Genomic DNA, 15,364 nt, shown 5'->3' with positions numbered 1-15,364 from the left:
CAAACCATCAAAACCTGGGGACCGTTTAGACCTGACCAGGCCAAAGGCGTACCCCAACTCTCCATCGTCTAATGGAGGGACAGGTACCTCTTGTGCTTGAGGTACCTGAACCTCCGCCCTAGGAAAGAACGCTCCTAACAAAGCCCCCGCACACTCTCTCCACGTTGATAACATAGTGTCACCAACGCGAAGAGAGGTAACGTCCTCCCTCTTACGACCCCGGCAGATCCTATAGACCTGACCCCACGGGTCGTCCCTATTCTCACTCACGAAACTCCTCCACTCCTCTTCTTTAACTTTTACCAACATATCCTTATATTCCCTAGCAGCACAACTAAGTTCATGCCTAAGCTGGGACAGCCTGTCAGAATTGGACCGCCGAGCGCGTTGAAACTTTCGCCTCAATCGCCTGACAGTCCTCCTCTTCAAGGTTAACTCATGCGTCCACCACTTAATTTTCCTAACGATAAAACTTTCACACTTTCTAAGTACCCTATCATTAACCCCCCACACTACCTCATAAAGACGAGCAACCTGCTCATCAACCCCCAAATCCTCAAACGCTCTAAGCGGTATACCCAATACCGCTTCCCTGACAGATCGTCCATATTGGTTCCAGTCGATACCAGAGGTACGCCATCGCCGCAATGGACTCTCATACAGCGAGGGAGGGGATTTGGGAGTAACCATAATTTGGATCAAATTATGATCACTCAATCCCCACCCTCCCTTAACCTCCCATCTAGCTACGAACGCCCTATCTGCTGCCTGATTCATAAGCGTCACGTCAATGTCACTCACGCCCCCAGGCCCATCAAACGTGTACCATTCACTCGGCTCATTCACAATGTGGAGGTTTTTAGCCACCACCCATTCACTTAATGCCTCGCCTCGACTGTGGCTTTGATATCCAGACGAATGCCGGGATACCTTACTAAACCACATCGAAGACGAGGCATTCGCATCCAGCCCTAGGATAAATGGGCTACTACTCGCAAGTAGTAGTAGCTTATCCATGTAGCCCAGGTAGGGCTCTAGGGGCTCGCTAAATTTGCAGTACAAACTAGCTACAATCAGCCTACCGAACTCCCCCTCTATCGCGACACATACACCCAGTTGTGAGGAATCCACAACTACACAATCGTAGTTGGGATCACTCACAACAATTGCAGCATTAGCCCCAAGGTCCGTGAAGACCTTGAAACTACCAGGAAGACCCCGAACCACACCATTGGTGGCGTAGGGCTCCTGGAGTAAGGCAATGCCGCACCTCCCCTCAGCCATACACCCCCCCAATTCACACATTACGGCATACGCCCCCTGGCAGTTTAACTGTATAATCCCCCCCATCAGTGTCTGGCGAGGGCGCGCTCAACAATGCCACAGTATATCGGGCAGACAGCGGACATCATAAGATGCCCAGCTGGTCTACCCTTGAATGCGCAGTTGCGGCAATGGAGTGCATTGACGCAACTGGCAGCTCTGTGGCCTTCCTGACCGCACCTCCGGCAGACATCTGATTTGGCCCTACACACAGCCACTCTATGGTCGAAACTCATACACCGGAAGCAGCCAGCAACGGGGCTATCCGGTCGCACCCGGAAGGAGAACCACTTGATGTAGCACCTACCTGCCTCCAAGAGGGCGGACATCATTTTGTCCGTACCCTCAAGGACGACATTGGTGCTACCATCAGGGGCCACCTTCCAGGGACGACTGACCATCCTCACATCTGACCTCTGGGACGCCGGGCTAAAATCCTGAAGGTTCAGCCGGAGTAACTCTTCCATGAACTCATCATGGGAGATCTCCGTGTGAACCCCCTGGACTACAACCCGAGGACCCAACTTCCGGTTGACAGTCACGTCCAACCCCACCTCCCCGAATTTCGCGTTCATCGCAACTTTCTCCCTCTCTAAAACAGAGGGAGTGCGGATAACCGCCCCACCACCCTTAATTGGCCTAACCTCGTGGATCCTTACCCCCAGGGAAGGACCCACCTCCTTAACAACTTTTTTAATGACTTCCTCAGAGGAAGCTGCAGGCCCCTTACTCCTAACCACAACTGACCAGGTCTCAACAGGCTTCTGCGCCACCGGTGCAATCGCCTCCAGTACAGGTGCTGGGGGCGGAGGCATCGGTGCCGATGGAGCCGGCATTGACCTGCTCGGCGGCGAGGAGTGTCCTCCACAGCCTCCTCTAAGGGCGTCAACTTGACCACGAAGATGGGCATTCTCGGTTACTACCGTCATCAGAAGTGCCTCGTATTTCGAGGCAAGCTCCATCAGCCCCTTCGCGGTCCCTATAGCGAAATTTTCGGCCCCAAAAACTACTTCGCTTAGCTCCGCCGAAATTTTCTTAATAGCCGCGACATGGCTAACCGCACCACCCCCGACAACAACAACCCCCTTAAGAGCACCACGGTTGCTCGCGCCGCCCTTGCTCGCGCTCGTTTTGCTAGCGCCCGTTTTCTTCGCGCCCGTATCAACGCGCGCAACACCCACTTCGCCCTCGCCCGACTTTGCGGGGTGAACAGCCGCTTTTTCAGCGGTGTCACCGTTATCGCAACCGCTACCACTACCGCTCCCGCCCTCATCACCCCCCGTTTCTGCCGGCGACCCCAAACGCGCCTTCCGCCGTGGCGGGGACCTCACCGATGGCCTCACCGCCTCGTCTCCCGAAGTGTCCACCGTTACCACCGATGGACCGGACTCCTCACTCCCAGCGAGGGATTTAACCCTCCTCCTCCGTGGTGGAGGCATTCTTGCCTTCGGACGCCCTTTGGTAGGCTGATCCGCCGAACTTACCACTGACGCAGATGGCACTAGTTCAACAGATGCCGAAAACAGCCGCTCGCCAAGTACGTGCAACTGAACGCGCTGGAGAAAGTATCTCTAGCGCAGACCCGCTCTATAGCAGCGACGACCCAAGCGGACGATTAATGCGTTCTCGCTAGGGTACAGCCCACAACTCCAGCCAAAAGGCCTGGACAGAGGTCACTCAAATTGACCGCCGGACGGATCAATGTCCCCGTAACGGCCGCGAGTCGACCGATGTGGCGCTGGACCGAACCGATCCGTGGGTTAAACGCACACTGCTACGACCGTTTGTCTGCACACGGTACACTCACTTCGACACTGGACAGACGCTGGTACCTTTTGAGCAATCCTGCTCGAAACCTGCTGAAACTGGCCAACTGAACACCAGATGCCCAACACAACACTCCAAATAGGCGACTCTGCCGGCAAAGAATACCAACAATACGGCACTAAACTGGGGCTATGCAAAAAGTCCCCCACCAACAACAACGTGAACGACCACGTTGCGGTAGCACCTAAGGTACTGTACACAATATTAAAAAATATGTACTTACCGCTATTCCACCGAAAAATGCCCAAAAAACGCGCCAATTGTGCCCTTGCACGAAAAAACACACTCGCGGTCACGTACCCGAGCACTAACAACAAAACGCGAATACTCGCACAAAGCGAAATTCCGCAAGAAATTGTAGCAACAATTTCACACACTCGACAAGCAACGGTGCTTATGCTAACGCGTAAACAAATATCGCTCAAAAGAAAATACCGAAAAATCACCGAAAATTACTAATCACAACGATGCGCACGCACGTCTATTCGCGTCGGAATCCAAACAACGAATGAGTAGATAGGGACAGAGGGATTCTCGTTAATCCATTCATGCGCGTCACTAATTAGATGACGAGGCATTTGGCTACCTTAAGAGAGTCATAGTTACTCCCGCCGTTTACCCGCGCTTACTTGAATTTCTTCACTTTGACATTCAGAGCACTGGGCAGAAATCACATTGTGTCAACACCCGTTAGGGCCATCACAATGCTTTGTTTTAATTAGACAGTCGGATTCCCCAAGTCCGTGCCAGTTCTGAATTGATTGTTAATTGATAATCGTTATAATTTAAAAAGTATCTATACAATAATAAATCCTTTAGAAATTTTAGCAAGAAAGTTCCACAATTGGCTACGTAACTACTATCCGGGGAACAAGAATCGAAATTCTCTATTTACCCAGAACGAGTACATAAACCATGGTATTGCTTCCCAATCAAGCCCGACTATCTCAATCTTCAGAGCCAATCCTTATCCCGAAGTTACGGATCTAATTTGCCGACTTCCCTTACCTACATTATTCTATCGACTAGAGACTCTTCACCTTGGAGACCAGCTGCGGATATTGGTACGGCCTGTTGAGAAGTTTGCGTAACCCCACCATAAATTTTCAAGGTCCGAGGAGAAAATATCGACACAACAGTAAATGTCATGCTCTTCTAGTCCATCTACCATATCTCTCTTCGAAAGACTTCCATGGTAGTACGACTATAAAACAGAAAAGAAAACTCTTCCGATACCTCTCGACGGCTTCTTTATGGTCGTTCCTGTTGCCAGGATGAGCACAAGGCCCATTTTTAATAACAAACGGATACTCAACAGGTTACGGAATTGGAACCGTATTCCCTTTCGTTCAAAATTATTCAAGTGTTTAATTACTATGGAATAAAAATTCATTCATTTCATTTCATTAAAACTTGAAAATTTTCGGCTTTCGCCTTGAACTTAGGACCGACTAACTCGTGATCAACCACTGTTCACACGAAACCCTTCTCCACTTCAGTCCTCCAAGGTCTCATTCGATTATTTGCTACTACCACCAAGATCTGTACCAATAGCGGCTCCATGCAGGCTTACGCCAAACACTTCTAAGCACACCATTGTACCCTCCTACTCACTAAAGTTTCAAAATTTATAATCCAACCGAAATTGTATTATAAATCATGTACTTTAGCGGTAATGTATAGGTATACAACTTAAGCGCCATCCATTTTAAGGGCTAGTTGCTTCGGCAGGTGAGTTGTTACACACTCCTTAGCGGATTACGACTTCCATGTCCACCGTCCTGCTGTTTTAAGCAACCAACGCCTTTCATGGTATCTGCATGAGTTGTTAATTTAGGCACCGTAACATTACGTTTGGTTCATCCCACAGCGCCAGTTCTGCTTACCAAAAGTGGCCCACTGGGCACATTATATCATAACCTCAACCTTCATATCAAGAAAGGTGAGGTTCTTACCCATTTAAAGTTTGAGAATAGGTTAAGGTCGTTTCGACCCTAAGGCCTCTAATCATTCGCTTTACCAGATAAGATTATTTTACATAATTTTTAAATGCACCAGCTATCCTGAGGGAAACTTCGGAGGGAACCAGCTACTAGATGGTTCGATTGGTCTTTCGCCCCTATACTCAATTCTGACAATCGATTTGCACGTCAGAACTGTTTCGGTCTTCCATCAGGGTTTCCCCTGACTTCAACCTGATCAAGTATAGTTCACCATCTTTCGGGTCACAGCATATATGCTCAAGGTACGCTCCAGTTAGAGGTATAAATAATAATAAATTATCATTATACATAACTATATGGAACGCCCCGGGATTGAATTAATAATGTAATACATTAAAAATTAATCCCATTATTAATACAGTTAAGTTAATTTCGCCATTAGGTTTAATATAACCCAATGACTTGCACATATGTTAGACTCCTTGGTCCGTGTTTCAAGACGGGTCCCGAAGGTATCCTGAATCTTTCGCATTGTTAATCATATAAATGCATACAATTAATATTAAAATCAATGATAATAATATTATTGTAAAATTCAAAAGAATTTTAGCATTATATATAATAAAATCTATCAACACTTTATCAAATCATCAGTAATTATTCTATGTTAATAAGCTAAAAGCAAATTAATTTGAATAAACTTAAAAACCAATGATCTTTTGATAAATATTTTATTATGTTAATAGATTACAATGTCCTTATATGAAAAAAATGCACACTATTACTATAATATTTAAAATTAAATACTACAGTTATAATGATGAATTTTTCATAATGGATATTCAGGTTCATCGGGCTTAACCTCTAAGCAGTTTCACGTACTATTTAACTCTCTATTCAGAGTTCTTTTCAACTTTCCCTCACGGTACTTGTTTACTATCGGTCTCATGGTTATATTTAGTTTTAGATGGAGTTTACCACCCACTTAGTGCTGCACTATCAAGCAACACGACTCTTTGGAAATATCTTTCTAGTAATCATTAACGTTATACGGGCCTGGCACCCTCTATGGGTAAATGGCCTCATTTAAGAAGGACTTAAATCGTTAATTTCTCATACTAGATATTAAGATATTCCATACACTGCATCTCACATTTGCCATATAGACAAAGTGACTTAGTGCTGAACTATTTTCTTTTCGCTCGCCGCTACTAAGAAAATCCTTGTTAGTTTCTTTTCCTCCCCTCATTAATATGCTTAAATTCAGGGGGTAGTCCCATATGAGTTGAGGTTGTATAAAATATATTTTAGATTGATTTGTTTATTTTTATTTAATTTTTTTGCTATTTGCTATTTTAAAGAAATATATTTTTATATCTTGATTACTCAATATTATTCAATCTTTTCATCCCTTTTTAAAATTCATAATATAATAATTAATAAAATTAACAACATTATTCCTCCACATATCATATATTTTTTTTTATTATAAATTTTTCTCAATACAATAGAGTGAATTAATTCTAGAATAAAAATTTATTTTATGCTAGACATTCCTCTTATGTATTATTTAATATAATTTAAATAATGTTGAAAATTTTTTCTTTTATGGGAATACTAAGATTCTCATTTATCATAAATTTTCGTTCAAATATGAGGTATTCAAGAATATATTTTCTATATTTCTTTTTATGCTATTAATATTATGGATTGAAAAATACAATCCAATAATATGCCATATGCTTAAATTCTATTAATTGACTAAAAGAATAAGCAACTAATTTAGCATAGTCTTACAACCCTCAACCATATGTAGTCCAAGCAGCACTTTAAAATTAATTAAAGTACATAACAGCATGGACCGCAATATGCGTTCAAAATGTCGATGTTCATGTGTCCTGCAGTTCACACGATGACGCACAGTTTGCTGCGTTCTTCATCGACCCATGAGCCGAGTGATCCACCGCTTAGAGTGATAATTTTTTTGTATTTTTTTAATTCAAAGTCAAAGAATTTTAATTTATTGAAAGTATTAATAATTAATCAATAATAAATTTTTAATACATAAGTTTAAAACATCTTTCAATAAATTGTAATTTTAAACCCAAACATTTGCAGCTGCGCATGTCTTAGGTCAACAAAAACAGTAATACCTTTTATATATTATTTTCTTCTCTATTTGTGCGTTTTCTTTTTTTAAATTTTTCAACATGTTTTTAATCACAAATAGAAAATACCATAAAAAAAAGGTATTACACACGTTAATGTGAACAAGTTAACTTATCATTTATAATATTTTATATAAATATCACAATTAAATATTATTTTCTATATAAATAATAAGTACAGCTATATGTTTAAAGGTTTTTTTATTGCGTTCAAATACAATGTATGCGAAGTTCACAATATAATATATATTGTCATAATGCATTACAAGGAGTTAAAAAAAAAAAAAAAAACAGAAAAACATTCAAAACATTGTATAATTCAAAACATTTTGAATGAAAAGAACAAAAAGAAAACTTTTTTTTCTTTTTTATTCTTTTTTTTTATTTTGTTTTTATATAATTATTTTTTTTTCTTTTCGGATAGGAACACAATAATGATCCTTCCGCAGGTTCACCTACGGAAACCTTGTTACGACTTTTACTTCCTCTAAATAATCAAGTTCGGTCAACTTTTGCGAAACAACCGTGAAACACAAGGCGTCACAGTGATCACGTCCGGAGACCTCACTAAATAATTCAATCGGTAGTAGCGACGGGCGGTGTGTACAAAGGGCAGGGACGTAATCAATGCGAGTTAATGACTCACACTTACTGGGAATTCCAAGTTCATGTGAACAGTTTCAGTTCACAATCCCAAGCATGAAAGTGGTTCAGCGGTTTACCCGGACCTCTCGGTCTAGGAAATACACGTTGATACTTTCATTGTAGCGCGCGTGCAGCCCAGGACATCTAAGGGCATCACAGACCTGTTATTGCTCAATCTCGTTACTGCTAGACGCAATTTGTCCATTTAAGAAGCTAGTGTCCTTATAATGGGACAAACCAACAGGTACGACTCCACTTATATAAACACATTCAAACACTTGTACATTCAAGATGAACGCATGAATGAAGGCTATATAAGCTTCAACACCATAATCCTGAAAGCATCTATTTAATATATTTGAGTCTCGTTCGTTATCGGAATTAACCAGACAAATCACTCCACGAACTAAGAACGGCCATGCACCACCACCCATAGATTCGAGAAAGAGCTATCAATCTGTCTTACACGCTTATGTTCGGACCTGGTAAGTTTTCCCGTGTTGAGTCAAATTAAGCCGCAGGCTCCACTCCTGGTGGTGCCCTTCCGTCAATTCCTTTAAGTTTCAGCTTTGCAACCATACTTCCCCCGGAGCCCAAAAGCTTTGGTTTCCCGGGAAGCGACTGAGAGAGCCATAGTAGTAGCTACACCCAATTGCTAGCTGGCATCGTTTATGGTTAGAACTAGGGCGGTATCTGATCGCCTTCGAACCTCTAACTTTCGTTCTTGATTAATGAAAACATCTTTGGCAAATGCTTTCGCTTAAGTTAGTCTTACGACGGTCCAAGAATTTCACCTCTCGCGTCGTAATACTAATGCCCCCAAACTGCTTCTATTAATCATTACCTCTTGATCTAAAAACCAATGAGAGTAGAACAGAGGTCTTATTTCATTATTCCATGCACAAAATATTCAGGCATTTGGAGCCTGCTTTAAGCACTCTAATTTGTTCAAAGTAATTGTACCGGCCCACAACAACACTCGATGAAGAGCACTGAAGCAGGTTTAAATAGGAGGAATATATAAAAAATACATTGTATTAATTATATATAAGAACTCCACCGGTAATACGCTTACATACATAAGGTAATGTACATACCACAATTATAGTTGTACTACCCGTATGAAGCACAAATTCAACTACGAACGTTTTAACCGCAACAACTTTAATATACGCTATTGGAGCTGGAATTACCGCGGCTGCTGGCACCAGACTTGCCCTCCAATAGGTCCTTGTTAAAGGATTTAAAGTGTACTCATTCCAATTACAGGGCCTCGGATATGAGTCCTGTATTGTTATTTTTCGTCACTACCTCCCCGAACTGGGAGTGGGTAATTTACGCGCCTGCTGCCTTCCTTAGATGTGGTAGCCGTTTCTCAGGCTCCCTCTCCGGAATCGAACCCTGATTCCCCGTTACCCGTTGCAACCATGGTAGTCCTAGATACTACCATCAAAAGTTGATAGGGCAGACATTTGAAAGATCTGTCGTCGGTACGAGACCATACGATCTGCAAGTTATCTAGAGTTCAACCAATATAACGATCGAATAATCGCTTGGTTTTAGCCTAATAAAAGCACACGTTCCAAAAGGTCCGTGTTTATTTTGCATGTATTAGCTCTAGAATTACCACAGTTATCCAAGTAACTGTTAACGATCTATGGAACCATAACTGATATAATGAGCCTTTTGCGGTTTCACTTTTAATTTGTTTGTACTTAGACATGCATGGCTTAATCTTTGAGACAAGCATATAACTACTGGCAGGATCAACCAGAATAATATATATTTCTTTTTTATATAATATTTTTTATATTATATAAAAGTTTAAAATGATATTTTCTTATTTGAAAATTATACACAAATACACAAAACATAAAAACATTTACAATATACACAACAATTTTTCTATGTTTCTTTCTTTATTATATTTTTTTTCATTATATTTCATTTCTATTGTGTGATTTTGTAATGGATTTTTTTAATTTTTGTTTTGGTATCGTGAAAAGAATTTTCGTTCTCTATACATATTATTATTTAATTATTATGTAAGAACGATATTTCTTCTTATATTGGCAAAATTTTCAAATAATATCATTCTATACATTTTACTTTATTTCAATGCATATAGTAATATATATACCTTTTTTTAAGAGTATATACATTTTTTTCTTGATTTGAAATTAATAATTTCAAATTCTATTATATTTATTTCAATAATAAATATATGATAAAAAGTATTTTCGGGTGCAACACATTAATATTTTATTTTATTTAAAAACCATCCTTTTACACATATATTTTATGAGTAAATATTAGAATAGCTCACAAATAAAACTAAAATATTGTTTAATATTTATTTCTACAATATGTTAGTATAGAATAATAGATTTTTTATGTTTTTGTATAAAACAAAATCTATTTCTATTTAAACTAACTGTAGGAAACCAGGAATAAAAAACGCTCATTATATACAATATGTTAGTACAGAATATAGAGTTTTGTATAAAACAAAATCTATTTCTATTTAAACTAACTGTATAAAAACCAGGAATAAAAAACGCTCATTATATACAATATGTTAGTACAGAATATAGAGTTTTGTATAAAACAAAATCTATTTCTATTTAAACTAACTGTATAAAAACCAGGAATAAAAAGGCACACAAAATCAACTTTCATTTTCATATTTACTTAAAAATACATATAAAGTAAAAAATATTTCCATATAAATACTAAGTAAATAAAGTCATACAAGTATGAAAATTTTCATACAAGTACTAAATACATAAATCATATAAGTATAGTAATATTCATACTTATAAGTATTTAAAAACAATTTCTTACTAATAAACTAACATAAGGAATTCAAATATATAAAAGTATAATACATTTCCTAGCAGTAAAAAATTTTCATATAAGTACTAAATGTATAAAGTCTATGAAGTAATAAATTTTCATATAAGTACTATTTCAGTATATGTCAATTTGAGCAGATTTGTGCAAATTTGTTATAAATGTTCTCTCCCATGTTGACGTTACCAACCCGAAAATATATGGAAAAATTCTTTTAACCTATTTAAAATTTAAAAACTCATATATACGTGGGTAATTTATATCATTTTCAAATATCGTCATGGTCATAATACAACTAATAACATCAAAAGTATTTTTACAATCGATTTTTTTTTTAAATTTTTAACTTGTATGACTTCATATTTAATACTTATATGAAAATTTATTACTTCATAGACTTTATACATTTAATACTTATATGAAAATTTATTACTTCATAGACTTTATACATTTAATACTTATATGAAAATTCATTACTTCATAGACTTTATATTTTTTATACTTATATAAAAATTTATTACTTCATAGACTTTATATTTTACTTCATAGACTTTATACATTTAATACTCATATGAAAATTTATTACTTCATAGACTTTATATATTTACTACTTATATGAAAATTTATTACTTCATAGACTTTATACAATTAATACTTATATGAAAATTTATTACTTCATAGACTTTATACAATTAATACTTATATGAAAATTTATTACTTCATAGACTTTATACAATTAATACTTATATGAAAATTTATTACTTCATAGACTTTATACAATTAATACTTATATGAAAATTTATTACTTCATAGACTTTATACATTTAATACTTATATGAAAATTCATTACTTCATAGACTTTATATTTTTTATACTTATATAAAAATTTATTACTTCATAGACTTTATATTTTACTTCATAGACTTTATACATTTAATACTTATATGAAAATTTATTACTTCATAGATTTTATATATTTACTACTTATATGAAAATTTATTACTTCATAGACTTTATACAATTAATACTTATATGAAAATTTATTACTTCATAGACTTTATACAATTAATACTTATATGAAAATTTATTACTTCATAGACTTTATACAATTAATACTTATATGAAAATTTATTACTTCATAGACTTTATACATTTAATACTTATATGAAAATTCATTACTTCATAGACTTTATATTTTTTATACTTATATAAAAATTTATTACTTCATAGACTTTATATTTTACTTCATAGACTTTATACATTTAATACTTATATGAAAATTTATTACTTCATAGACTTTATATATTTACTACTTATATGAAAATTTATTACTTCATAGACTTTATACATTTAGTACTTATATGAAAATTTATTACTTCATAGACTTTATACAATTAATACTTATATGAAAATTTATTACTTCATAGACTTTATACAATTAATACTTATATGAAAATTTATTACTTCATAGACTTTATACAATTAATACTTATATGAAAATTTATTACTTCATAGACTTTATATATTTACTACTTATATGAAAATTTATTACTTCATAGACTTTATACATTTAGTACTTATATGAAAATTTATTACTTCATAGACTTTATACAATTAATACTTATATGAAAATTTATTACTTCATAGACTTTATACAATTAATACTTATATGAAAATTTATTACTTCATAGACTTTATACAATTAATACTTATATGAAAATTTATTACTTCATAGACTTTATACATTTAATACTTATATGAAAATTTATTACTTCATAGACTTTATACAATTAATACTTATATGAAAATTCATTACTTCATAGACTTTATATTTTTTATACTTATATAAAAATTTATTACTTCATAGACTTTATATTTTACTTCATAGACTTTATACATTTAATACTTATATGAAAATTTATTACTTCATAGACTTTATATATTTACTACTTATATGAAAATTTATTACTTCATAGATTTTATACATTTAGTACTTATATGAAAATTTATTACTTCATAGACTTTATACAATTAATATTTATATGAAAATTTATTACTTCATAGACTTTATACAATTAATACTTATATGAAAATTTATTACTTCATAGACTTTATACAATTAATACTTATATGAAAATTTATTACTTCATAGACTTTATACAATTAATACTTATATGAAAATTTATTACTTCATAGACTTTATATATTTACTACTTATATGAAAATTTATTACTTCATAGACTTTATACATTTAGTACTTATATGAAAATTTATTACTTCATAGACTTTATGCAATTAATACTTATATGAAAATTTATTACTTCATAGACTTTATATATTTACTACTTATATGAAAATTTATTACTTCATAGACTTTATACATTTAGTACTTATATGAAAATTTATTACTTCATAGACTTTATACAATTAATACTTATATGAAAATTTATTACTTCATAGACTTTATACAATTAATACTTATATGAAAATTTATTACTTCATAGACTTTATACAATTAATACTTATATGAAAATTTATTACTTCATAGACTTTATACAATTAATACTTATATGAAAATTTATTACTTCATAGACTTTATATATTTACTACTTATATGAAAATTTATTACTTCATAGACTTTATATTTTACTTCATAGACTTTATACATTTAATACTCATATGAAAATTTATTACTTCATAGACTTTATACAATTAATACTTATATGAAAATTCATTACTTCATAGACTTTATATTTTTTATACTTATATAAAAATTTATTACTTCATAGACTTTATATTTTACTTCATAGACTTTATACATTTAATACTTATATGAAAATTTATTACTTCATAGACTTTATACAATTAATACTTATATGAAAATTTATTACTTCATAGACTTTATACAATTAATACTTATATGAAAATTTATTACTTCATAGACTTTATATATTTACTACTTATATGAAAATTTATTACTTCATAGACTTTATACATTTAGTACTTATATGAAAATTTATTACTTCATAGACTTTATGCAATTAATACTTATATGAAAATTTATTACTTCATAGACTTTATATATTTACTACTTATATGAAAATTTATTACTTCATAGACTTTATACATTTAGTACTTATATGAAAATTTATTACTTCATAGACTTTATACAATTAATACTTATATGAAAATTTATTACTTCATAGACTTTATACAGTTAATACTTATATGAAAATTTATTACTTCATAGACTTTATACAATTAATACTTATATGAAAATTTATTACTTCATAGACTTTATATATTTACTACTTATATGAAAATTTATTACTTCATAGACTTTATACATTTAATACTTATATGAAAATTCACTACTTCATAGACTTTATGCAATTAATACTTATATGAAAATTTATTACTTCATAGACTTTATATATTTACTACTTATATGAAAATTTATTACTTCATAGACTTTATACATTTAGTACTTATATGAAAATTTATTACTTCATAGACTTTATACAATTAATACTTATATGAAAATTTATTACTTCATAGACTTTATACAATTAATACTTATATGAAAATTTATTACTTCATAGACTTTATACAATTAATACTTATATGAAAATTTATTACTTCATAGACTTTATATATTTACTACTTATATGAAAATTTATTACTTCATAGACTTTATACATTTAGTACTTATATGAAAATTTATTACTTCATAGACTTTATGCAATTAATACTTATATGAAAATTTATTACTTCATAGACTTTATATATTTACTACTTATATGAAAATTTATTACTTCATAGACTTTATACATTTAATACTTATATGAAAATTCACTACTTCTTCATTTAATATTGCAAGCAAAGTATTTTGGTTAACATTTTTATTTTCATGTTATTAAAACACTTGATATACTATTATACCATATTGTATAATATGATTTTAATTCAATTACTTTATTACTTTGGTATATTAAATGATAGTCGTTTGATAACAATCCCAACATTTACCTTATTTTCAATAAATATTGAAAACAAAGTTTTATGCGTTCAAATTTTTATTTTCATGTTATGATTCTCTCAAACACTCATTAATATACCATATTGTATAATATGCTTTTATTTCAATTACTTTATTACTTTTGGTATATTAAATGATAGTCGTTTGATAACAATCCCAACACTTACCTTATTTTCAATAAATATTGAAAACAAAGTTTTATACGTTCAAATTTTTATTTTCATGTTATGATTCTCTCAAACACTCATTAATATACCATATTGTATAATATGCTTTAATTTCAATTACTTTATTACTTTTGGTATATTAAATGATAGTCGTTTGATAACAATCCCAACACTTACCTTATTTTCAATAAATATTGAAAACAAAGTTTTATGCGTTCAAATTTTTATTTTCATGTTATGATTCTCTCAAACACTCATTAATATACCATATTGTATAATATGCTTTAATTTCAATTACTTTATTACTTTTGGTATATTAAATGATAGTCGTTTGATAACAATCCCAACACTTACCTTATTTTCAATAAATATTGAAAACAAAGTTTTATGCGTTCAAAT

General features: G+C 33.4%; 2 non-coding genes and 1 pseudogene across 2 annotated transcripts; all 3 read right to left on the bottom strand.

Moving 5' to 3' along the window:
* Positions 1 to 3,614: 3,614 nt before the first annotated feature.
* On the bottom strand, positions 3,615 to 6,387 carry LOC138858582 (large subunit ribosomal RNA; annotated as a pseudogene).
* Positions 6,388 to 6,889: 502 nt separating this feature from the next.
* LOC138858598 (5.8S ribosomal RNA) lies at positions 6,890 to 7,068 on the bottom strand. Its single transcript, XR_011397650.1, has one exon. It is a non-coding gene; the product is annotated as a 5.8S ribosomal RNA (ribosomal RNA).
* A 625-nt stretch (positions 7,069 to 7,693) lies between these two features.
* Positions 7,694 to 9,683, bottom strand: LOC138858534 (small subunit ribosomal RNA). The gene has a single exon (XR_011397622.1). It is a non-coding gene; the product is annotated as a small subunit ribosomal RNA (ribosomal RNA).
* Positions 9,684 to 15,364: the final 5,681 nt, after the last annotated feature.

The sequence above is a fragment of the Bactrocera oleae genome, unplaced genomic scaffold (assembly GCF_042242935.1).
Source record: "Bactrocera oleae isolate idBacOlea1 unplaced genomic scaffold, idBacOlea1 ctg00000010.1, whole genome shotgun sequence".
NCBI lineage: Eukaryota > Metazoa > Arthropoda > Insecta > Diptera > Tephritidae > Bactrocera > Bactrocera oleae.
Note: the sequence above shows the minus strand (reverse complement) of the source record. Positions and strands in the feature narration are given on the sequence as shown.